At 39.9% G+C, this 26,655-nt stretch overlaps 1 long non-coding RNA gene across 2 annotated transcripts in view; it reads left to right on the top strand.

Annotated features, from left to right (window-relative positions):
- The window catches only part of LOC141398737 (uncharacterized), a 39,440-nt gene that overhangs the window by 5,586 nt on the left and 7,199 nt on the right, over positions 1-26,655 (top strand). The window contains exon 1 of one of the 2 annotated variants that reach the window (XR_012411703.1): positions 16,405-23,838. The exons of the other annotated variant lie outside the window; for it this stretch is intronic. This is a non-coding gene — a long non-coding RNA (uncharacterized lncRNA). Of the gene's footprint in view, positions 1-16,404; positions 23,839-26,655 lie in introns of those variants that run through there. 2 annotated transcript variants of the gene reach the window in all.

The following is a 26,655-nucleotide window of genomic DNA, read 5'->3' as shown; positions in this document are numbered from 1 at the left end:
CTAAGCGCGCCCCGATTTATATTAGCTGAATGATATGGGACCTACTGTGGCAGTAGATTTATTGGTGGATGTTTTCATATTCCTCAGATTGAAGGACTTCACTAAGACAGCTATGTAGTTATTAATCCAATCACTTGGATTATCAGTTATTAGTTATTAATCCAATTGTATGTACATTCATCCACATAGATTACAAATTACATAGATTATTAATCCAATCACTTGGATTATCAGTTATTAGTTATTAATCCAATTGTATGTACATTCATCCACATAGATTACAAACTCTATGCCGTCTTGAGGGTGTAGAATTTCCGAAAGGTACAAGTTAAATAGTTCCGTAGACATTACACAGCCTTAGGGAACTGTCGGTTTCACTCTACGCGTCTTAAACTTCTTTTTTTTTAATTTCACATACGACAGACGTCTGAACACATAGGCGATAAGAGGAAGATCGGCCTGTACGATTCACCTCTACTGGCTTCAACCTACCAACTTTCCAGCATTCGGGTACAATATAGGCGGCTAACGATAGATTTAGGACACTTGTTAAATACTTAATCCCGGGTTCATCCAGTTGCTTAAGCACTAGCATTGAGGGTAACGCAGAATCTCAACGTTTTGGATGATTTCTCGTTTTGGATAACATCTGCAACATCGCTAAATTGTGTTTGTAAGTCTTCGGAAGTGAGGTCTCTTATACGGCATAGCACACGCCTTTTCGCCCTATCAATTTTCGGTTAAAATAACACCTGACCTTTTCGGATCAGTGACTGTCACACCATTGAAAGTTACTGCCGTCCTGTCATTTTTTCCATCATCCACTGCTTCAGATGAATGCTCGCCTTCTAGCATGTTGAATTCAAGAGTAAGTTCTCTAAATCTCGGGTTTTCAGAGTTCGTACCACGCACTCACCATATTCATTTGCTAGTCCCGTAGCTGCTGAAAAATTTGGTCTAATTTCGATTATTCAACCAGTTGGTATGTATCGAGAGCCTGCAGCTGTGATAATATAGCGGAAAAGTATCTTAGCTACTCAAGGACCTGAGGGAATGGGCAGCTCTCTGAAGCGTTGATTGGTAAATTCAGAAAAGTACGGCGGCCTGAGGTTACGAATTCGGATGTTCTGTTAACGGAGACTACGATCGGAAAATGAAGTCATTTATCAGACCGGATGCCACAATGTTATTGTTGTTGTAGCAGCATGGAAACCTACGTGGAAGCACATATTTGATGCTGGGTTGGCTGCCGCTGGCCTAAACACTATGGTTTTGGGTTAATCCGGTAGGAAAGAACTCGCTGCCGGCTTATCACAATGGGTGATGTCTGGCGAGCTGTGGCACTCTCCTCTTTTCCTCATGTTGTTGTTGTAGCAGCATGTTATCGCCATGAGCATCCCGAAACACTATGGTTTCGGGTCAATCCGGTACCGCGGCCGTGGGATAGACCTCTTATCCTCATTGTAGCATCTTCTTCACCTTGCAGAATGTAGAGCTATCAATTTGCTCGATCAGAACTGTATCCCTCTGGTCATTGTAAAGGACAAAGTGCTGGTGCTTATTATGAGCATTGAAGTTCTCTAGCACCAGACATCTTGCACGAGCCTTTCGCAAAACGTTGTAACCATCTCATCTTTGAAAGTTACAGGTGACCGTGAGCTTTGTTACTTGGATCGCGGTGACCATGGTGTTTCTCTGACTCATAAAGTCTACAATTTCGCTGACTTTGTAGCGGAGACTGTTACAATTGAATAGCAGGAATAATGTATTTCCGTGACGCTGAACAACATGTGGTGTTAGATGCTGCGTTTATTGTTGTTGTGGAGAATGCGGAGGTGTCTCGTATTCTGAGGACGACGAAGTTCGAGACACGCTGGAAGATGATCTGGCGCAGCAAGTAGCAACATAACTCCTTTTCTAAATGAATTTAGAACATAACGTGGGTGTTGATTTAGGACTTTATGGCATCTATAGCCACTTATGTCTTGGGAGACCGCCTATTTTCCACGAGTTCGCTATCGACAATCGGTTGACCTCCGATGGAATGACGTGTTGGATGCCTTTACGATAGCACCTGAAGTCCTGATGAGTCGGGGAGCTGGATCTTCAATGACAGTGTGGTAGCTAGGATGACACGGCAGACAGGATGCCAGCATTAACTGTCTAGTCAGGAAGGCATTATGTTGTGTGATTGGCAGCATCCTGGTCTTCTTGGGAATGTGATCCACACTGGACTAACACTGGTTAATTTGTTAATTGCAGATGCTGTCAATCGCGTTGCTGATTCTTCGATCTTGTTGACGCGTAAAAGGTCATTTTCATGCAGGATGACTTTGATTTGCAAGTCTACCGATTATTTTGCTCAGTGTTCACCATTCGTTTGCCTTCAGCAGGGTTGTCAGCGGATCCCTAAGCATGTTTGGCAAGGTTCTTCTATGTTGTTTTTGTTGTTCCTATAATTTATAATTGTATATATCATATTTGGTCCCATTTGATGTTTCAGATTCAAGTGTTTCTATCCGCTTTTGCAGATTTCCTTCTCGGCTTTAACCCTTAGTTGCTTGCACATCTCAGTGCATGTGTAATTGTAAGGTATGTGTGTAATATTCATTCCCTTATCTGAGGCTTGCTATACCGTTTCCTGATGTTTCATATCGTAGATTTCCAACATCAAATTGATTTTTATGTCGTTTTGAGCTAAAATTCCTTTAAATATAATTTTTGTTAGTTCAATTTCTCAAAATCTCTACTCGTCCTTTCAGTGTTGGACGTAAAAAAATGCGTAACAATTTCCATGGACTTCTTAGAATAGCAGCTGTTTTCTTTATGGGGAATGACTACGGGAGAATTGTAGAAGAGTCATTGTATATTAGGTAGTCTCTATTGCTCTCTAACCCCATTTTATTTTTGATTTCAAGACTCTTCATTCCTACATCTGAATGTGCAGATGTGCCATCACACAAAAAGTAGAGTACTACCAATGAGAAATAGTAGAAACAAAAACAACAACAAAATAGTAAAAGTTGTAGTTGCTGCCATTATTTCATAGTATTCAGTCATTTTCATTTAGCTTCACAATGCTAATGGAACGACACGGAGGGGGGAAGGTAACAACGATAGGTAAGTATCCACGATTGTGACACTATGAATCAAACAAACGAAAAAAAGCAGAAGCAAATGACTGAAAGCTCAGAGGGAACAACAAAAATACATAATTACAAACAGACACACACACACAACCATTCATCACCAAGTCACCCAAAGTCATTATGCGTTGTTCTAATAACTCAAAAACTGTTCTTTTACGTCGTACAAAAAAAAACTGAAGCAAACAAATTTTGCAACTCTCTCCCACTCGGGATACACTATTTTACAAAGATTAATGTTGAGAAACAACATAATAGGAAGTAAAACAGGAACAGTAACAACTGACAGTAAAACACGCTCAGACCCTGTCTGCACAAAAACTTTAACAGGAGTAGTGGACCTAAAATCCAGAATTCTTCATATAGGTATTACCAGAAAGCCTACTCGACGTGGTGATTGGAAGTTTAGAGCCATTATCGAGGGAATTTGGGAATTTAATTTGGAAAATAAAAATATGGACTTATTATAGAGATCGCAAAAGACCTGGACCTAACTGCACTTATGTGCAAGGCCTAAATATATGGATATTTTGCAGCTCAAATCTCGGGTAGTATCGGCTTCCCCTAGTAAATAATAAATAGTCATGGCCACAAGAATATGCCGCAATTAACATTTCGATACTATCCGAGAAGAGACACTATACTGCCGAGCAAATTGAAAGCTCAACATTTTGAACGATGAGCAAAGACGCTCCTACGAAGATTAGAGAATATTGATACAGCTCGCTAGGCATCATTTCCGTGGCACCCGGTCTGAAAACTGACGTGTCCTGGCAACTCGTTATTTCCCATGGGTTAGACCATCACCTTATCATCGTCTCCGTTTTCATAATTCAGACAATTAACCAATCATCGCTTCAGAGAGGTGCCCATTACCTCAGATCCTCGCTTAGCTGAGAGCATTTTTCGGGACATCATCACAGCTACAGGCGCTCGTTATATACCTACTGCTCGAATACGATTAGACCCAATTTCCCAGCAAAGGCGACGGAACTAGCAAGTGAGCGTGATGAGTTTCGTCGTACAAACACTGAAGTTCTAAGAGTTGAAGAACTTACTCTTGAAGTTAACCGTATGGTAGAGGAATATAAGCGGAAACAAATTAGACCACCTGAAGCAATGCATAATTACAACAGGATTAAGTAAATGTTGGGCAACCGTTACATTACTCTCGATTCCAGGAAAGAAGGATAATAAAATGATTGTTGTTGTTGTAGCAGCATACAAACCTACGTAGAAGCATAGGTTTGATGCTGGGTTGCCAGCCGCGGGATGAAACACTAGGGTTTCGGGTCAAGCAGGTACGATAGAACCCGCTGCCGTGGGATTGTGATAGCATGGTTGTTAGTATCAATGGGATGACAGTGAAGAGGAGTGTGCTAAAACCCAATTTACAATGAGCTGTACATCCGAAAAGCGAAATTAACCAAAGCGTTGGGCCCACACGGAGTCTCAATGGTAATGCTTAAACAATTGCATGAACCTAGGGTTGAATATCGTTAACCACTCATTTTGTACCAGAAGCCTGAAAAGTTGGCTGGTTGGTCCCGCCACTGTAATCAGACAAGGATGCCAGCAGAGGCTTATCGTACAGGCCAATTTCCCTTCTGTCGCCAGTAGGGAGGATTCTAGAGGAACTACAGGTCCCCATGACGAGGCTCATTTTCTCTCGAAATGCCACACCCTTCAAATGGCATAGATATCGTAATTAATGCGGATAAATGTGAGATCTGGGCATCTGGTCCTGTCGTCGATGACATATATGTTAGGCTAAATGTCTACATAGGTGACATAGTGTAGTTCTTCTATCTGAGGAATATGAAAATATTCGGCGCTAAATCCACTATCGCACTGTTCACCACCTGGACGGCTGAAAGAGGCTCCTCCTGAACATATTGGTCGATGGTGTCCTCATTCCGACAACTAACTACCCCAAGATATTGAGTGTAACGTTCGACGTTCGATAGAATCAGAAGCAGGAACAAGGTTCTCAAGACGCTGGCGGGCGGAACTTGGGTGCAGAAACCTTATGACTTCTTACAAAGCCAGTGCGGTATGCAAATGTTAGCGTTGCGCAGTGGAAGAATATTCAAACCTCCCTAAATGTGGCCCTGAACACTACAACAGGATGCCTCTTCGTGACACCAGTGGACCATCTTCATGGGGAGGGAGAGAGCTGTGTCAGCACAACAGGATGTTGTCGGTGCAGTACCTGCTTATGTATTACCGCCGTGAGTATCTCTGTCACAACCTTGTGACAGGAGAGATCATTATTATCTAGAGAAAGAAAGGTCCAAAGATGCAAGCGGGTATGCAAATGTTAGCATTACACAGTGGAAGAATTTTCAAACCTGCCAGAAAGTCGCCCTAAGCACTACAACAGGGTGCCTCCTCATGACACCATACCATACCATGTTCATGAGGAGACCAAGATTTTACAGGTACATCGTCGCAACAAGATGTCGGTGAAGTATCTGCATGGATGTTACCGTGATGAGCATACCTGTCACTATCTTGTGGATAGGCTTCCTCCCACCCCGGCACATCAGGAGAGATCTTCATTATCTACATAGATCCAAAGGTAAAAGCGAGAACTTCTAGATCGACGAGCTTATCAGGCGGGCCTCAATGGCATTCACACTGATGCAGTTGCGCAGGCAGTACAAAGGTACAGTGTGAATACCGTACTCGGAGATTTTCCCCCAGCTACCAAGGCCAACACGAAAATTCATATTGTACCCGAATTGATGGCACAATAGCCAACACATACCCTATGCATGTGGATTGTGACCTGTCTCCTGATTCATTATGGACGAAGCTAGTCCAGATATACGAACGAACATATTTGCATTGCTACAACAACAGAAAGTTCCTTTACGGCCAGTATCTCTGCTCGAGGAACACCACAATCCTCATGTAGCTTTGTGGATGTCGATATATTTGCTTCTTCCGAGAAGAAACCCTAAACGACTACACAATCCATCTGAGATCCGTCCGTATACACCTGACGGTCGCAACCCGTCAATGGTGATCCAGTGTTCCAATCTTTACTGTTTGGAAATTTGAATTCAAATTGCTGATCAAAGGCTTTTAAACGATAATAGTAATAGATAGATGTGTCCATAGTGACTCTGGTTCCTCGTCTATTGGATTTGCAGGACATGCGAAGAGATCTTTTGTGATGTGTGATGAATTGGCCCCATTTTCGGGACGTGTCTGAGATCCCAGTATTCAGGAGGGAGATATATAGCTATTTAGATACCTAGAGATAGACGAGAGAAGTTGGAATAGTATCGGTCTGGTCTCTTTAGGTAAGACCTTGCCTCCGTCGCTACACATCAAGTCCTAGAAAGAGGGCCGCTTTGACTGGATGTGTCCATAGTGACCCTGGTGTCAGGATGTGTACAATTTTTCTGTTTAAAATTCTCTTCAGAAAAGTCAATAAAATAAAGAAATGTATAACCACAGCCACAGCCTTTAAAATACCGAATATCGGGAGGTATCGTTCTATGAAGGCCTGCGAACCTAAACCGACAAATTTTAGGCGGAAAGTAGAATATTGAAGCCACAACCTTCAAAACACCGAAAATCGGGAGGTACTGTTCTATGGGGGCTATATTAAGGTGGGGACCTGTGCCGACAAATGTCTCGTTGAAAGTTGTAGAAAGAAGACTAAATACCAAATTTCAGTCATTTTGGTGGGATATTGAGGCCACAACTTTCAAAATACCGAAAATCGGGGATATCGTTCTATGGGGGGCGATATGAAGACGTGGACCTATACCGACAAATTTAAGGTGGAAAGTTGTATACCCCCAACGAACACTTGATACAAATTTCAGCCATTTCAGTGTGGTACCGTTCTATGGGGGCTATATGAAGACGTGGACCTATACCAAGAAATTTCAGGTGTAAAGTTTTATACTCCCAACAAAGACTTTATACAAAATGTCAGCCATTTAAGTGTGATGTTGATGCCACATCCTTCAAAATATCGGATATCGGGAGGTACCGTTTTATGGGGGCTATATGAAGACGTGGACATATACCGACAAATTGGAAATTTTTGTACCTCCAAGGAAGACTTAATACCAAATTTCAGTCATTTCGGTGGGATATTAAGGCCACAACTTTCAAAATACCGAAATCGGGAGGTACCGTTCTATGGAGGGCGATATGAAGACGTGGACCTATACCGACAAATTTCAGGTGGAAAGTTGTATACCCCCCAACGAAGACTTGATACAAATTTCAGCCATTTTAGTGTGATATTGAGGCCACAAACTTTAAAATATCGGAAATTGGGTGGTACCGTTCTATGGAGGCTATATGAAGACGTGGGCATATACCAAGAAATTTCAGGTGTAAAGTTTTATACCCCCAACGAAGACTAAATACCAAAGTTCAGTCATTTCGGTGGGATATTAAGGCCACAACTTTCAAAATACCGAAATCGAGAGGTACCGTTCTATGTGGGCTATATGAAGACGTGGACCTATACCGACAAATTTCAGGTGGAAAGTTTCATACCATCAACGAAGTCTTAATCAGAGCTCCGATTTGCTCGTTTTTACTCGCGAGTGGGAGTACTCGAAGAGTACGAGTTTTACACGAAGTTTTCTCTCCACTCTTTTGTTCTATTTGGGAGCACTCGCGAGTACTCTTGGTTAAAAATTAAAGTGTGCGAGTGAAAATATTTAAAATAGGGTACGAGTTTGCTCGAAGAGTAAAATCGAATGAAACAAGTAAAAAAGTGTCAGTCGGCTTTGCCGACAGATATATACCCTCAGCCAATGTGAAGCGAAACTTTCACCTCCGGACAGATCGAATCTATTTAAGGTCTCTTCAGAATTGTGTGGCCCTTTTTGGACATTTGAACTTGCCGACAAAAATGTTGATAAGGAATTAACTGCACTAAGACACAAATGTTGAACTTTTGTAGGGCAGGTACCCTTAGGGAGGACCGATATGGGCCATTTTAGAAGTTAAACTAAATTTTGATAAAATATTAGGAAATCTAATAAAAATAAAAATTCAAGTGATATCGTCCTAGCATTTTAGTGACATTTTTTAAATATTGGGGAGAAGTACCGAAAGTTGTGGACCGGTATTGCCCATGAAACTAAGTTTGGTTATATTAAGACGAAGACCAAATTTTGGACCAAATCGGTTGGACAGTTCGAGAGTTATCGTGCTCTCCGACCGCCACATATTGTGACATAGGGGTTTATTACACCTTTCGGGCTGTTTTCCCAAGAAATATCGACTTGTCCCTGAAAAAACTTTTACCGTCGTAATGGAGGTAGCGAATGCAAATCGCTTCAACAAAAATCAAAGTGATTCGAGAGCAGGTCTTAAAGTGAACTTAACCGAAATTTTTTGTGAAAGGTACCAGAAGGAGTAGACAAATATATCCCATATTCGAACGTGATCTATATCTGGTAGATATATTAAGATGTGATTACATCGGTCACTCCCTTCAAGAGTTATCGTGCGCAAAATTCTTTCGAGCATTTTGAAGTTTTGTGGGGGAAGTACCTGAAGGAGTGGACCGATATAGCCCATCTTCTAATTTAAACTATGTTTTGATAAAATATTACGAAGGCCAAATTTTGGACCGAATCGACAGATCCGTTCGAGAGTTATCTTGCTCTACTACACAAGGTGTCGTAGGCGCTTTTTGCACCTTTCCGGCCATTTTCTCAGGAAGTATGGACTTGCCCCTGATGAAACGTGTACCGTTGTATGGGGGTAAGTTGATACAAGTTGTTGCAACAAAAATCAAAGCGATTCCAGAGCTGGTCCTAAACTGACTTACTTACTTACTTAGCTGGCCTATTACAGAACATTTGTTCTATAGGCCGAACTAAGAAAAGATCTCCAATTCTCTCTATTTGTTGCTTCGCTTTCTGGAATACCGCGCCTTTTCATCTCATCATCCACTTGTTTGCGCCATCTATTCCTTGGCCTGCCAATTCTGCGTGCACCGCCAAGCGGTCCGTGTTTATACACCTTTTTGGCGGGGTCATCATCGCTCATTCTTATGATATGGCCTAGCCAACGCAATCGCTGCATCTCGATACGTTTAACAATATTGATGTCGTTGTATAGCAAATACAGCTCGTGGTTCATGCGACGTCGATATTCACCGTCAACGCAGATTGGTCCGTAGATCTTTCGAAGAATTTTTCTCTCAAACACACCAAGCACTGCCATGTCTGCTTGCGCAAGTACCCAGGCTTCGGAGCCATACATCAGCACGGGTAGTATCAGTGTTTTGTAGAGCGTTATTTTTGTTTGACGAGATGTGGCTTTGTTTTTAAACTGCTTACTTAAACCAAAGTAGCATCTGTTGGCCAATACAATTCTTCTTTTTATTTCACAACTGATGTCGTTTGTTGTGTTTACGGAGGTGCCGAGGTAGACGAAGTCTTTTACTACCTCAATATTATAGGAACCAGCTTCCACAGTCGGCCCGATCTCAATGGACGCATTGCGCGTCGACACCATCAACTTGGTCTTCTCACCGTTTACCGCCAGACCAGCAGATTCTCCTTCGACCTTCATAAAGGTATCAGTTACTTCTTTTACTGATCGGCCTATGATGTCTATATCATCAGCATAAGCAAGTAAATATCTGGTCAATGGTGGACTTGCCAGGTCTAAAGCCGCATTGGTATGGTCCAATTATCTCGTTGACCATTGGCTTTAGTCGTTCGCACAATATCCCTGACACGATCTTGTAGGCAATAGGGAGTAGACTTATGCCCCTATAGTTAGAGCATACAGTCTTATCTCCCTTCTTGTGGACGGGGCACATGATACTCAGGTTCCAATCGTCGGGTACTCGTTCTTCCTGCCAGATGGTGCTAACTAACTGATGAATACACCTTATCAGCGTGTCGCCTCCGGTTTTGAACAGATCGGCTGGTAAGCCATCGGCTCCTGCTGCCTTATTATTCTTCAGCCGATTTATTGCTGTCTTTACCTCATCTTGGCTGGGCGGTATACATTCAATACCATCTTCTGGGATTGGGACTGTGGTATCTTCGTCGTTTTCGCTGCTATTGGATACCAACAGTTTTGAAAAATGTTCTTTCCATATCCTGAGTACACTATCTGTATCAGTTACCAAATTACCTTGCTGGTCTCTACAGGAGGATGTGCCTGTACCAAAGCCATCAGTTTGATGCTTGACTCTTTGGTAGAATTTTCGGACTTCATTCTGGCTCCTGTACATCTCGATTTTTTCACACTCCCGCTTTTCCATTTCGCTCTTTTCTCTCCTAAACTGAACTTATCCGAAATTTTGTGTGGGAGGTACCCGAAGGAGTGTGCCGATTGAGTCCATATTGGAAACTGGTAGAAATTTCACGATGTGCAAAGTATGGACCAAATCGGTTACTCCCTTCAAGAGTTATCACACAAATTTTCCGAACATTTTGGAACTTTTGTGGGGGAGGTACCGGAAGGAGTGGATCGATATAGCTCATTTTCGAACTTAAACTAAGTTTGGACAAAATATTACGAAAGCCAAAATTTGAACAGAATCGGTTCATCTGGTCGAGAGTTATCGTGCGCACCAGCCAGCCAGACATACAGACGGACGGACGGACATTGCTAAATCAATTCCAAATTGTCTGAAACACATTTCGTCCAAACATACTTGGGGTCTAAAACCATTATTTCGATGAGGCACATTTTGCCCGTATGAAAGTGTATATACCCTTTCTAGCCTAAAGGCGGAGGGTATAAAAATATTTTTTTGGTGTTTGTGTGTTTTTGCGTGTGTAGTAGCGAACAGGTTTTGATGTTCCTGTGGACGGAATATGGAAAGAGCATGTTGTTCGGAGGTCCAGAGGAGGTTGTTCCGATTTTACGGAGGATGGCGGTCTGAGGTCCAGCGGAGGTTGTTCCGAAGTTCGGATAGGGTGGTCGGAGGTTCAGATGAGGTTGTTCCGAAGTTCGGAGGAGGGTGGTCGGAGGATCAGAGGAAGGAGTTCCGAACAACCTCCGGCAACACTCTTCCGAACTTCGGAACAACCTCCTCTGGACCTGCGACCACCCTCCTCCGAACTTCGGAACAACCTACTCTGGACCTCCGGTCAAGTCACTCAAACCCGAAAGCTCAAAAAAGTTCGAAGACAATATTTGGGAAAAATACCATATTTAGTTGGATATTTTTATCTGAGGATATAGTTCCCATTAAAAACTATCCCCATGTAGTCTTTTGGCAGAACAAAATGTTTGTTAAGTTGTATTTTTTTGGTTTATAATATTGAGTTTCCTAGTTACCACACTCAATTCGAACATAGTCGGTGAGAGCATTCCGGCGCCTATGTCTTCATTAGTCTATGCTCCTACTCATTATACCCTACACCACTATGTGGTAAGGGGTATTATGTGTTAGTGCATTTGTATGTAACATACAAAAGGAAGCGAGATAGACCCATAGTTCCTTCTAGGGATATACATAGAATCACTTTCTGAGTCGATTTATGCATGTCCGTCCGTCCGTCCGTTCGCAACAACAGGTCGCATTTGTTGACCGATTTCGCTGAAAATTGGGGAATACCATTTTTTTAGCCGTCGGAAGATCAAGTTCGAAGATGGGCTATATCGGTACAAGTTTTGGTATAGCCCCCATATAACGGTACCTCCCGATTTAATGTATTCTAAGGATCTTAGCCGCATTTGTTGCCCAAACCAGCTGAAATTTTACATTTGAGGTTCCCAATGGCCGCGAAATTGCTCCACTAAAAATTGTCAAGATAGGTCCACGGTTCGGTATAGTCCCCATATAACGATACCTCCCGATTTAAGGTATTTTAGGGATCTTAGCCACATTTTTTGCTTGAACTAGCTGAAATTTTACATATGTGGTTCCCAGTGGCCACGAAATTTCGCCACTTAAAATTGTTAAGATAGGTCCATGTTTTTTTGTAGCCCCCATATAATGGTACCTCCCGATTTTAGGTATTTTAACGATTTTCCCCAAATATGGCTCCAATTTGCGTATTGGGATGTATACTAATTATTCCATTTTTACATATTTCGACTGGTGTAGGGTATTACATAGTCGGCCCAGCCCGACTTTGGTCTTTTCCTACTGATTTTTTCTTGCAAAACTCGTACTCTTCAAGTACTCGTACTCGCAAACACTTTTCACTCGCGAGTAAAAACGAGCAAGTCTGAAATATGCTTCGCGAGAGACGAGAGTAAAAATAGAGTATACTCGATTTATTTTTTGTACTCGCGCGAGTACTCCCGCTCGAACTCGCTCGAATTTCACTCGCGAGTAGAATTTGAGCGAGCATTTCGGAGCTCTGATCTTAATATCAAAATTCAGTCATTTTGGTGAAAAATTCAGGCCACAAATCCTTGCATATGTTTTTGTATATCTTCATTTTATGCAAATATGTCAAAATATGCACGATTTTCAAAAAATTTCTGGGCCTAATTTGTTTTATTTTGTGATAAAACTAGTTTCTGTTTAATCAGATTTGCTCTACGACCATCCTAACCATATATGCATTTGCATAGCATTTCGATGTCTAGTCATAAACTTTTTTATTAGAAGTGTCTTGCCCATCAGTTACATTATTTTTAAGATCGTGTTAATCAGGTATACCAGTATGATATTGGCCTGTTTTTTTCCTGACATGGGTTCGGTGAATCTTGTCCAAAAGGATGATTCACAGGTGCTATGAAGGAGAACCATACGTGGAAATAACAGACTAAATTATGACTTCAATATCGCTTCTTTTTGGAACAAGACAACAAAAGCTGCAAACTAGTGTTATAACCCTCCATTGCCTAATGATGATGATGATTATAACCATAATAATGATGATGACTTTTTTATGGCCAAATAGTACAACAGGCACACCAAACAAACCCATTTTGGTGGTACAGTGCTGACAAACCATCTGCAGCACATCAAAAACGTACACAAAGTCGTAAAAATTTGTTCTATTGTTAGAGTGAACATAGAAAGAGAGAGGGGTTGTTTTCATTGATGAGTAGTGCTTTTCTTCGTACAACCGACCAACAACTTACTACAATGGTCGGTGGTCGTACAGTTTTCCATAGTACGCACGACGACGATGATGACTGTTGCTGCTTCTGCTGCTGTTGCTGCTTACAGCCTAGCATTAAGTTTGAATTACACAGACTTTTTGTTATTTATTTTTGGCTATGCCCAAGCGCTTTTATTACGAAAACAGAAAATCAGCCAAGATGACATTGTTAAACAAATAATTGTTGTTAGCATTTCTATTTCTTTGGCAATGTCATTCTGACTCTCGTGGCCACGGTAGTAAGGGTTGATTTGTAAAACTTACGACGAAAGAGATAAGAAAAACCTTGAATGAAATGTGTTGTATCATCGACGGTTTTTTCTTTAATTTAGGAAAACATTTTGGATTTTTGTACTTTTTTATTGGGTATGCTAGACCGCATTGCCTTTTAGACTGTAAAGTATTTTTGAGAAGGAAATTACTTGAGAATTTTGAGATCACACAGTGGTAAAAGCATCTCTGACAATTTGATTAAATATTTTGGCAAATTTCTATAGAAGATATTTCGGTATTGTCGTGATTTGATACCATAATTTGTTGACAAGATAACTTATGAAATTCCAAATCCCAAAGGTGCCCAGTTCCAGGTGCCCTACCTGTAATCTTAATAACGATATATTGCATTCCGGAGGGAAGTTCACACTTCTTGAGATAAGGGCTTCACATTTCGAAAATGTCTTACTTTGACACCATTACGTTGTATATGGGCTCCTCTCGGATCTGGTTGATATTTTTACCATACGTAGTCCTTGGGATCCTAACCACAACCATATATTGCATTCCGGGGGAAGTTCATACTTGCCGAGATATGGGTCTTGACATTTTACTACTCTAACGTGGGTGTTGTGGGTAACATAGTAAAGTTAAAACGGGCCTAGGAAATAATCTTACGCCAAAAGACGAGAAGTTTATTCGCCGAGTAGTTGTAAAATTAACCTTTATTTTAGCAGAGAAATTCAAAAATATAGTGAAAACTGATAGAAATAAAGAAGTTTCTAAAGAAACTATTCCAAGACCATTTTGAAGCTTTGAATAACACTGTAGATGTGTCGTGAATAAAAAGCTCTACATGTCAGAAAAGAATAGAAAAAAGTAAGAACGGCGTTATGTTCGGCCGGGCCGAACTTTTTATACCCTCCACCACGAGTTATATTGAAGTAAAATGGAACAATTAGTTTCCTTTCGTTTATGAGGAAGGCAGACTAATTACCAAATTTCAGCAAATTTCGTCGATCTATACCTACAAATTCCTGCGGAAAATTTTTAGACTCAAAGAAGACTAATTACCAAATTTCCGATATTTCGGTACGACAATGTAACTAAAACCTAAAAAATACCAAAAATTAAGAGGTATGCTTCCATGGGGGATAAAAGAAGACGTGGACATATACTAATAATTCCTTTCAGAAATACTTTATAACCCCCTGGAAGACTAAATAACAAAATTCAGTCATATAATTGCGAAAATCGGGTGGTACCGGGAGTTTCTATGAAGGCTATGTAAAGGCGTGGACCTATACCAACAATTTTCATATGGAAAGTTTTATACCCCACATGAAGACTAAAAACCAAATTTCAGCCAATTCGGTGGAATATTTAGGCAACAACTTTCAAAATACCGAAAACCGGGAGGTATCGTTCTATGGGGGCTACACAAAGGCGTGGACCTATACCGACAAAATTAAAGGGGAAAGTTGAATACCCCCAACGAACACTAAATATCAAATTTCAGCCAAGCGATGGATTATTGTGGCCATAACATTCAAAATACCGAAATTCGGGAGGTACCGTTCTATGGGGGCTATATAAAGGCGTGGACCTATAACCACAAATTTCATATGGGAAGTTTTATACCCGAAATGATGACTAAACACCAAATTTCAGCCAATTCGGAGGAGTATTGAGGCCACAACAATATTCAAATATCTCGGAGTTCAAATTAATGAAAACTGGGATCCATCAATGGAAATAAAATGTCGAATTGAAATGGCAAGAAACTCTTTTTTAAGTACAGAAAAATATTAACGAGCCATGACATAACCTTGGAAACAAAAAAACGGTTTGTTAAATGCTACATATGGTCAGTACTATTATACTCGGCAGAAACATGGACACTAAAAGCAGCAGACGAGAGAAGACTGCACTCGTTTGAGATTTGGATATACCGACGGATCTTAAAGATATCATGGATAGATCACATTTCAAATAAGGCGAATGAATACCTAAAGTCAAATGATCAGAATGAAAAATAACGAGAAAAACTGCTTATTTGGGACATCTTATGAGAAATAGAAAATAAAATCTCCTCCAAGCTATCATAAGATCCAAAATAGAAGGACGCCGTCCGAGAGGGAGACGAGAAATAACATGGATCAACAACATTCAGGAATGGACAGGACACCAAGATGAAACAAGCCTTTTAAGCGCAGCCAGAAATAGAATAGATAGAAGGCGTGAACCTGTACCGACAATGTTCCGGGGGAAAGACTAAATACCAAATTTTAGCCATTTCGGAGGAGTATTGAGGCCACAACCTTCAAAAAATCGAAAATCGGGAGGTACCGTTCTTTGGGGGCTATATGAAAGCGTGGACCTATACCGACAATGTTCCGAGGGAAAATTTGTATACCCCCAGCGAAGACTAAATACCAAATTTTAGCCATTTCGGAGGAATATTGAGGCCACAACCTGGAAAATACCGAAAATCGGGAGGTACCTTTCCATGGGGGCTATAAGAAGGCGTGGACCTATACCAACAAAATTCTGGATGAAAGCTTAATACTCCCAGCAAAGACTAAATACCAAATTTTAGACATTTCGGAGGAATATTGAGGCCACAACCTGCAAAATACCGAAAATCGGAAGGTACCGTTCTATGGGGGCTATATGAAGGCGTTGACCTGTACCGACAAAACGCTGGGGGAAAGTTTTATACTCCCAGCAAAGACTAAATACCAAATTTTAGACATTTCGGAGGAATATTGAGGCCACAACTTTCAAAATACCGGAAATTGGGAGGTACCGTTCTATGGGGGGCTATATGAAGGCGTTGACCTATACCGACAAAACGCTGGGGGAAAGTTGTATACCACCAACAAAGACTAAGTACAAAATTTTAGTCATTTCGGTGTGATAATGAAGTTAAAACCTTGAAAATGCTGAAAATCGGATGGCACAGTTATATGGGGGCTATATCAAAAGGTGGACGGATATAGCCCATTTGCAATACCAAACATCCTAGGAGTAATATAAACTTCTATACCAAATTACAAAGCTCTATCTTAAAAATTGTGAGCTGTATCTTGATTTCAACAGACGGACGGACAGACGGACATGGTTATATCGACTTAGGATTGTATCTTGATCAAGAATATGTATACTTTATAGGGTCTTCGATGAATATTTCGATGTGTTACAAACGGAATGATAAAATTTAATTATACCCTCCATATTATGGTGGTAGGTATAAAAAGCGACATTTAAATAAGCCTCTTGCATATGGAGAGAGTGTAAGTGACACTTTGTGGTTTGAAAATTAATATCCTTACTAATTTCCTCTTAAGATCTTCCGTCTATAGAAGAGCTCTTTACAATGTCTTTTGTCCATAGAAGACCTCTTTAGAATGTCAGAATACCTCTCAACAAGATATTCTGTCTGTAAATAACCTCTTTAGAAGGTCCTCCGTCTTTGGAAGATCTCTCTAGAAGATTTTCAGTGTATAGAAGACTTCTCTTTAGAACAGAGTGACGCATAGAACATTTTTGGGACTCTCTTGTGCTCTCAATGAGCGTAAATTTGTTGTTGTTCACAACGTGTTAGCATCTACACAGGCTGTGAGCGATAACAAATTTACGCTCACATAGAGCACATTGGCTCTCTTGTGAGTCACAATGCCTTCCCCTGCTTTAGAAGGTCTTCTGTTGATAGAATATATCTTCAGAAGGTCTTCTGTCTTTAAAAGATCTCTCAGAAAGTTTTCTGCCCATAGAAGACTTCTTTAGGTGGTCTTCCGTCTTTAGAAGACTTCTTCAGAATGACTTCTGCCCATAGAAGGCAGCTATAGAAGGTCCTCTGTCTACACAAGATCTGTTTAGAAGGTCTTCTACCTATAGAAGACTTCTTCAGAAAGTCTTCTGTCAATTAAAGACCGCTTAAGGAGACCTTTTATAGCCTCTTTAGAAGGTCTTATGTCCATAGAAAACCTCTTCAGGTGGTCTTCTGTCTATGGAAGGTCATCAGTTTATAGAAGACTTCTCAGAAGGTTTTCCGTCCTTGAATGAGACTTCTTGAGACGGTATTCTGTCTATAGAAAACCTCTTTAGAAGGTCATCTGTCTATAGAAGGCCTCATGGGAATGTTATATATAGAAGACCACTTTATAAGGTCTTCTGTCTACAGAAGACCTCTTTAGAAGATTTCCTGTCTATAGAAGACTTCTCTTTAGAAGGTCTTCTGTTGATAGAAGACCTCTTTAGAAGGTCTTCTGTTGATATAATATATCTTTAGGAGGTCTTCTGTCTTTAAAAGATCTCTCAGAAAGTATTCTGTCCATAGAAGACTTCTTTAGGTGGTCATCTGTCTTTAGAACACTTCTTCAGAATGACTTCTGTCTTCTGTCCATGGAAGACAGCTATACAAGGTCTTCTTTCTATACAAGACCTCTTTAGAGGGTCTTCTACCTATAGAAGACTTCTGCAGAAAGTTTTTTGTCCATAAAAGAACGCTTAAGGAGGCCTTTTATAGCCTTCTGAGTATAGAAGGCTTCTTTAGAAGGTTTTCTGTCTATAGAAGACCTCTTTAGAAGGTCTTATATCCATAGAAAACCTCTTCAGAAGTTCTTATGTTTATAGAAGGTCATCAGTTTATAGAGAACTTCTTCAGAAGATTTTCTGTCCTTAAATGTCTTCTGTCTGTAGGAGACCTCTTGAGACGGCTTTCTGTCTATAGAAAAACTCTTTAAAAGGTCATCTGTCTCATGGGAATTATATATATAGAAGACCACTTTAGGAGGTCTTCTGTCTACAGAAGAAGATCTTCTGTTTTTTAAGAGACCTCTTTGGAGGGTCTGTCTTTGGAAGACTACTTTATAAAATCTTCTGTTGATAGAATATATCTTTAGAAGATCTTCTGTCTTTAAAAGATCTCTAAGAAAGTCTTCTGCCCATAGATTAGGTGGTCTTCTGTCTTTAGAACACTTCTTCAGAATGACTTTTGTCCATATAAGACAGCTATAGAAGGTCTTTTGTCTATACAAGACGTCTTTAGAAGGTCTTCTACCTATAGAAGACTTCTTCTTCGGTCCATAAAAGACCGCTTAAAGAGGCCTTCTATAGCCTCTTTAGAAGGTCTTATGTCCATAGAAAACCTCTTCAGAAGGTCTTCTGTTTATAGAAGGTCATCAGTTTATAGAAGTCTTTTTCAATAGGCTTTCCGTCCTTGAATGTCTTCTGTCTATAGGAGCCCACTTGAGACGGTATTATGTCTATAGAAAACCTCTTTAGAAGGTCATCTGTCTATAGAAGGCCTCATGGGAATGTTGTATATAGAAGACCACTTTAGGAGGTCTTCTGTCTACAGAAGACCTTTTCAGAAGATCCTCTGTCTATACTAGACCCATTTAGAAGATCTTCTGTTTTTGAAAGACCTCTTTAGAGGGTCTGTCTTTGGAAGACCTCTTTAGAAAATCTTCTGTTGATAGAATATATCTTTAGAAGGTCTTCTGTCTTTAAAAGATCTCTTAGAAAGTCTTCTGCCCATAGATTAGGTGGTCTTCTGTCTTTAGAACACTTCTTCACAATGACTTTTGTCCAAAGAAGACAGCTATAGAAGGTCTTCAGTCTATACAAGACGTCTTTAGAAGGTCTTCTACCTATAGAAGACTTCTTCTTCGGTCCGTAAAAGACCGCTTAAAGAGGCATTCTATAGCCCCGTTAGAAGGTCTTATGTCCATAGAAAACCCCTTCAGAAGGTCTTCTGTCTATCGAAGGTCATCAGTTTATAGAAGACTTCTTCAGAAGGTTTCCCGTCCTTGAATGTCTTCTGTCTACAGGAGACCTCTTGAGACGGTATTATGTCTATAGAAAACCTCTTTAGAAGGTCATCTGTCTATAGAAGGCCTCATGGGAATGTTGTATATAGAAGACCACTTTAGGAGGTCTTCTGTCTACAGAAGACCTTTTCAGAAGATCCTCTGTCTATACAAGTCCCATTTAGAAGATCTTCTGTTTTTGAAAGGCCTCTTTAGAGGGTCTGTCTTTGGAAGACCTATTTAGAAGGTCTTCTGCATACAGAAGGCCTCATTAGAAGGTATTTTGTGTACAGAGGCCTCTGTAGAATGTCTTGTGACTTCAAACTATAAAAGGCCTCTTCAGAAGTTCTTCAGTCTATAGAAGACCCATTTAGAAGGTTCTTTGTCCGCAGAAGACCTTTTCAGAAGTTCTTCAGTCTATAGAAGACCCATTTAGAAGGTTTTTTGTCCGCAGAAGACCTTTTCAGAAGGTCTTCTGTCTATAGAAGACCTCTGTATACGATCATCTGTCTATATAAGACCTCTTGAGAAGGTATTATGTCTACAGAAAACCTATTTAGAAGGTATTCTGTCTATAGATGACCTCTTTAGAAAGTCTTCTGTCTAAAGAAGACGTATGATGAAGATCTTCTGCCTATAAGAAGATCTATCTATAGACGACCTCTTTAAAAGATTTTTTGTCTAGAAGGCCTTTGGAAGGCTTTTACCTATAAAAGGTCTTCCTTCTATAAAATGCAAAAGTATAGTGAAAAGTGATAGAAATAAGGAAGTTTCAAAAGAAACTATTCGAAGACCATTTTGAAGCTTTGAATGACACGGTAGATCTGTCGTGAATAAAAAGCTCTACATGTCCGAAAAGAATAGGAAAAAGCGACATTTAAATAAGCCTCTTGCATATTGAGAGAGTGTAAGTGACACAATGTGGTTTGAAAATTAATTTTCTTACTAATTTCCTCTTAAGATATTCCGTCTATAGAAGAGCTCTTTAGAATGTCTTTTGTCCATAGAGGAACTCTTCAGAAAGTCTTCTGACTATAGAATACCTCTCAACAAGATATTTTATCTATAAAAAACCTCTTTAGAAGGTCCTCTGTCTTTGGAAGACGGCTTTAGAAGATTTTCTGTCTATAGAAGACTTCTCTTTAGAAGGTCTTCTGTTGATAGAATATATCATTAGAAGGTATTCTGTCTTTAAAAGATCTCTCTCTGTCCATAGAAGACTTCTTTAGGTGGTCTTCTGTCTTTAGAACACTTCTTCAGAATGACTTCTGTCTTCTGTCCATGGAAGACAGCTATACAGGGTCTTCTTTCTATACAACAACTCTTTAGAGGGTCTTCTACCTCTTCAGATGGTCTTCTGTTTGTAGAAGGTCATCAGTTTATAGAAGACTTCTTCAGAAAGTTTGCCGTCCTTGAATGTCTTCTGTCTATAGGAGACCTCTTGATATAGAAAATCTCTTTAGAAGGTCATCTGTCTATAGTTATATATAGGAGACCACTTTAGAAGGTCTTCTGTCTACAGAAGCCCTCTTTAGAAGATCCTATGTCTATACAAGTCCCATTTAGAAGATCTACTGTTTATGAAAGACCTATTTAGAGGGTCTGTCTTTGGAAGACTTATTTAGAAGGTCTTCTGCCTATAGAAGGCCTCATTAGAAGGTATTTTGTCTACAGAAGACCTCTTTAGAATGTCTCGTGTCTACAGAAGACCTCTTCTGAAAGCCTTCCACCTATAAAAGGCCTCTTCAGAAGTTCTTCAGTATATAGAAGACCCGTTTAGAAGGTTTTTTGTCCGCAGAAGACCTTTTCAGAAGGTCTCCTGTCTATAGAAGGCCTATTTAGAAGGTCATCTGTCTATAGAAGACCTCTTAAGAAGGTATTATGTCTATATTATTTATTTAGCGGATGGATTTTTTTATAAAAAAATTACAGAGTCAGCTTTGATTTTATGTGTCTACAGATTCAATGTGTTTAGCCAGGATATTACGTCTGTTGAAAGGGACTGTAGTCCCTTAATATTTCCTGGAAAAGATAGCATCGGACAATTGTAAATTATGTGGCCGATCGACTGGGTTTGGGCTCCACACACACAGCTAGGGTCGTCGGCTTGACCCCATCTTTCTAGGTTTTTCATTGTTCGGCCTGTAGAAGAGCGGAGTCGATTTAAATTACACCAAGGTTTGCGTGGAGATCGAATTCAGTTGTTCTGTGTTGTGGATTGAAAATAGGACTGCTGCGACCCATAGAGTTCCACTGCGATAGCCAAGCTGTATGTGTATTAAAATCTTCGCTGTTTGGCTAGTATTAATGGTGGATTTCTGGATTTCAGCCTGGATTCATATTCTATTGATAATTCTCGATTTTATTATACTCCTGGAGAAGAGCGTGTTTTCTTCTAAAGTTTGGAGGTTGAATGTTCGATAGCATTGGGAGCCATTCTATCGGTGTTGATTTTAGTGTCCCTGTTATCAATCTCATGGTGGAGTTTAGTTGGGCGTCAATTCGTTTTACGTGGTGACTCCGTATTTGGCTGTTGAGTACACCAGAGACAAGGCAGATGTTCGAAGACAGTTGGCCGAGGCACCCCAATTCGTTCCTGCGAGTTTCTGGATGATGTTGTTTCTAGATTTGATTTTTTGGGCTGTTTTTATTAAGGTGTTGTTTAAACGAAAGGGTTCTGTCAAGGGTTATTCCCAGGTATTTTGGATTGAAGCTGTGGGAGAGAACAGACCCATTGAGGCGAACAGTAAGTTTTTTTCCTGCATCAATATGCGTGAGGTGGAAGTAACATACTTCGGTTTTCGATAGACTGGGCTTTAGTCTCCATCTTCGGCAATAGGATGAGCTTATTGATAGCTCATCCTCTAAAGCCTTTACCTATAAAAGGTCTTCCTTCTATATATGACCTTTAGAAGGTCTTTTGTCTATAGAAGACCTATTTAGAAAGTCCTTTCTCTATAGAAGATCCATTTAGAAATAACCTCCGTAGAAGATCTTCTGTCTATAGAAGACCTCCTTAGAAAGCACATCTTTTGAAGGTCAGGTTTTTATGGCGACAACTGAACCAAGCATACTGAAAATAATTTTGTATTTTATCAAGATAACGATCCCAGGCACAGTCCTTAGAAGGTCTTCTGTATACGAAATACCTCTTTAGAAGGTCTCTTGTCTACAGGCTACCTTTTGGTACATTTTGTGGAGGGTATAATGGATCGTTATCAATGTGCTACCATTTTAAAGCAACATGTAAAGCAGTCCTGTACCAAATTGAACCACAAATCTGAAGTAGTCCGATATTGGATAATATATAACTGCCCCCATGTACTAGATCAGGGCCGTTCAGACAGTATACTCAGCGATCCCACTGACTTGTCTTTGCATTTGTTTTTCTCCCTCACGTACACTACAAAACCGTTCATTTGTATGTAAAAAGTTATAAATATTTCGAAAAAAAACAAGCTGGCTACGCCCATGGCTGTACTAGATACACCTCCCCAAACGTCAGATCTAAATATTGAGCACATTTGGCAAGAAATTGGTTTGGTCGACAAAATTCAACAATGTCTAGGAACTCAATGCGTCCATTATAGAAGCTTGGAACATTATGTATCCACAAATTCGCCAAAATCTCGTTGATTCGATACCAAAGAGGAATGCCTTCCCCTTCATTCTTTTACCGTTGTTAGGTCTAATTCGATTTCCCTTCTTGTAAGAATAAATAATCTTTTCCACCACTTTTGCAATTTTTAAATCGCCCTTCATTCATGTCTAAACAAAAATATTCCCACAAAATAACGGTACATTATCTACTTAATAATACCAACAACGGTAATCAATGATATTTTAGATAGGGCAACCCTAACCATAGTTTGTTTTGATTTGACGTTATTACGGTATTCGCATATTTCTACGCAACACCGCCACAAATGGAGAGAGAGAGAGAGCAAATGTTTTTGTGGCATAAAAGACCGCCGCCATCTATAAATAAAAGAGAGAGAGTATGAGAGATGTTAGTTTTTTTTTATAAATAGAGAAAGTGCAATAAAAGCAGCTGAGAACAAAACAACAAACTGTCAAAAACCAAACCATACACAAAAAATAAACAACTAAAAACAATAACAACATAAAAACGACGACGACTGTCTGAATGGCTCGTTCGGTCGGTGGCTGAATGCCGCCTAAAAAGCATATGATGATATGATAATAGTAGACGAAGGAATGAGAGACAGACGAACGACTGACTATATACAAAACTACTACGTAGTAGTATTGTGTGGTGAAACAAGTGTTGAACAAGTGCAAAAAAACAATACGGAAAAATAGTAAAGTCGCAATGATGGAAGGAAAATAGGAAAAAATATTGTGTATTTTCCTGATGTCCACCACATAGTTGCTTGAAATTGCGAGTGTGTGTTTGTTACGACATTTGGTCCTTCGTTTTTTTTTTCTTCTTGCGGTGCATCGATTGTGAAAAGTGGAAGGAGAAGAAACCACAATATTTTAACAAGATGACAAAAATCCCTTCTAAAATAGATTGACTGGATATCTATAATGAAAAATGGAGTAATAAAACCCTTTTTATTGGTAAAAATAATTACGATTTTTTTTCTGGTTGGATGTTTTTGGAGTGGAATTTCAAAAGTGAAGTGTATGTGCATTGCGTGTGTTTTTCTTGTAGGCGTTGTGTTTGAGAAGGACACATTTCACTTCGTCTCAAAAGAAACTGTGGAAAATCGTTACATGCTTCTAGAATAACGATATGTAGGGCAATATTGTACATAAAATCAGCTGACATTAATGCAAACAACCAACCAACATTCAGACAAATGTGCATTTTATTCTACATGGAGTGGAGAAATATTCTATGGAAGTTTAAGGCGTTTTGTTTTACAAAATCTCACTGATATTTCCAGTGGATTATTTGTATTACTTTTTTATTGTTTATATTTATTTGTCCAAATAAATCAAATAAGTTGAAACAAGACCAGAAGAGCCAATATGATTGTAGACAACGGCATTCTTTTGACCAATAAGAATGAACAAATGGAAGCAGCATTTTGAACGCACCCTAAATGTTATCCACGATGAAAAGGAAGAAGAACTACAAATATTTAACCCAATAAGCCCAAGCTTAGAAATTTCCACCGATCCACCCCAGTTCATTAAATTGTATACGCTATATCGACTCTATAAATCGGGCAAAACTGCCCGAATCGATAGTGAATGGAAGGATTTTATAATAAATAAAAACAAAAACATAAAAAGGGTAATATAAAGAACAGAAACAATTACCTAGGTATATCAAGTGTTTCGTCCCTAACCAAAGTTTTTAATAAAATAATGCAGAACAAAGGTGTCGCTTGAACACCCAGCCTGGATTTAGAACAGTGATGGCCACCAACAACAACTTTCCTATGCCCGCGGGCATACGACACACACGTACACTGTAAACACATTCGTTCGGTTAATGCATTGTTTACGTTTCCACTCACACTAGCGCAAGTTATAATCTGCAAATGTGTGTTTTTGGCCATCACTGATTTAGAGCAATGCCGTTCTTTGGTATTGTTGAAGTTACGAAGTTGTTCGGCAAATCACACACACACGACTCGAACGCAATGAAAGAGCACACAAAAGAGAGCAAATGTTTTGATTTGTTTTTGTTTTGCAGCATTACTAACACACTGTCAAAAGATGCCAATATTCAGAATTGTGTGTGCCCTCTTCTTGGTCGGCAGTGATTTAGAGCAGAAATGAACACGGAGAGAGTATTACTGTATGTTGTGTATGGTGAGACTTAATTTAAATTGAAGGCGTGTGCATCAGTGATTTAAAGCAGGTATCGGCACCCATACAAATGAAGTATGTGCGGTCACACGTATACGACATCGAGAGCGTAAATTTCGCTCTCTCCACAAACATAATGTGGGTTATTGCATTGCTAAAATTATAAATCATTGAAAAAAGCGACAGCACAACCTACCTTCTCCGTTGAATTCTGAGTGAAGACTAATTTGTGGTTGGTTTGTTGTTACTCTCATCAAGGGCACGTGTGCCCCTTTTTGACGGATGCTGATTTAAAGCTAACAAAAGTTGCACAGACCTTATCAACAATATTCGAATTCTCATAGAGCAGTCTGCGGAATTTACTCCCGTCTGTACCTAAAAGTTATAGATTTTGAGAAAGCCTTTGATGCAATGAAAAGAGAATGGACATTGAAAGCGGTAGAAATCAAACTAATCCCTACAAAAATTATTAACGTCATTAAAAATAGCTATGATGGAGGATTATAAAGAGTGGTGTGAAGGACAACTCCGTCTGTCTGACTGGCTGGTGCGCTCGATATCTCTCGAACGGATGAACCGATTCGGTTCAAATTTTGGATTTCGTAATAGTTTGTCCAAACTTAGTTTAAGTTCGAAGATGAGCTGTATTAGATGAAATTCCAATATGGACTAAATCGGCCCACTCCTTCGGGTACCTCCCCCACAAAATTTCGGCAAAGTTCATTTAAGGTCCTGCTTTCGAATCGCTTTGATTTTTGTTGCAACAACTTGTATTCACTTCCCCCCGTACGACGGTACAAGTATCATCAGGGGCAAGTCCATACATCCTGAGAAAATGACCGGAAAGGACACCTTGTGTAGTGGTTGGAGCGCAAGATAACTCTCGAACGGATCTGTCGATTCGGTCCAAAATTTGGCCTTCGTAATATTTTATCAGAGCATAGTTTAAATTCGAAGATGGGCTATATCGGTCTACTCCTTCAGGTACCTCCCCCACAAAACTTCAAAAATACTCGACAAAATTTTGCGCACGATAACTCTTGAAGGGAGTGACCGATGTAATCCATACTTTGCACATCCTAATATATCTACCAGATATAGATCAGGTTCGAATATGGATTATATTTGTCCACTCCTCCTGGTACCTCTCACACAAAATTTCGGATAAGTTCACTATAAGACCTGCTCTCGAATCACTTTGATTTTTGTTGAAGCGATTTGCATTCGCTACCTCCATTACGACGGTAAAAGTTTTTTCAGGGGCAAGTCCATATTTCTTGGGAAAACAGTCCGAAAGGTGTAAAAAACCCATATGTCGCCATATGTGGCGGCCGGAGAACACGAACTGTTCAACTGATTTGGTCCAACATTTTGGTCCGATTTGGTCCAAACTTTGTATCTCCTAATATTTTATCAAAATGTAGGTAACTTCTAAAATGGCCCATATCGGTCCTCTCTAGGGTTTCTGCCCTACAAAAATTCAACATTTGTGTCTTAGTGCAGTTAATTCCTAATCCACATTTTTGTCGGCAAGTTCAAATGTCCAAAAAGGGCCACAAAATTCTGAAGAGACCTTAAATACATTCGATCTGTCCGGAGGTAAAAGTTTCGCTT

This window comes from Musca autumnalis, unplaced genomic scaffold (genome assembly GCF_047663935.1).
Source record: "Musca autumnalis isolate F117 unplaced genomic scaffold, ASM4766393v1 scaffold_3, whole genome shotgun sequence".
In the NCBI taxonomy this organism is placed as follows: domain Eukaryota; kingdom Metazoa; phylum Arthropoda; class Insecta; order Diptera; family Muscidae; genus Musca; species Musca autumnalis.
The sequence above is the reverse complement of the archived record's forward strand: the minus strand, read 5'-3'. Positions and strand labels throughout refer to the sequence as shown.